Below are 267 nucleotides of genomic sequence, written 5' to 3'. Positions count from 1 at the left end.
ATAGTTTTCTGTGCAGATACAACAGCCTAGATTACCTTTGCTCATAGAATCACAGAATTATTTGAGTTGAAAGAGACCCACAGTAATCATCTGGTCCAACTCCCCTGCCATGAACTGAGACACCTACAGCTAGATCAAGTTGCTCAGAGCCCCGTCCAGCCTGACCTTGATTGTTTCCAGGGATGGAGCATCCACCACATCTCTGAACAACCTGTACTGGTGCCTCACCACCCATATTGTAAAAAGCTTCTTCCTTATATATCCAGT

The sequence above is a fragment of the Meleagris gallopavo genome, chromosome Z (genome assembly GCF_000146605.3).
Source record: "Meleagris gallopavo isolate NT-WF06-2002-E0010 breed Aviagen turkey brand Nicholas breeding stock chromosome Z, Turkey_5.1, whole genome shotgun sequence".
Classification (NCBI taxonomy): Eukaryota; Metazoa; Chordata; class Aves; order Galliformes; family Phasianidae; genus Meleagris; species Meleagris gallopavo.
This window is presented reverse-complemented; position numbering follows the sequence as displayed.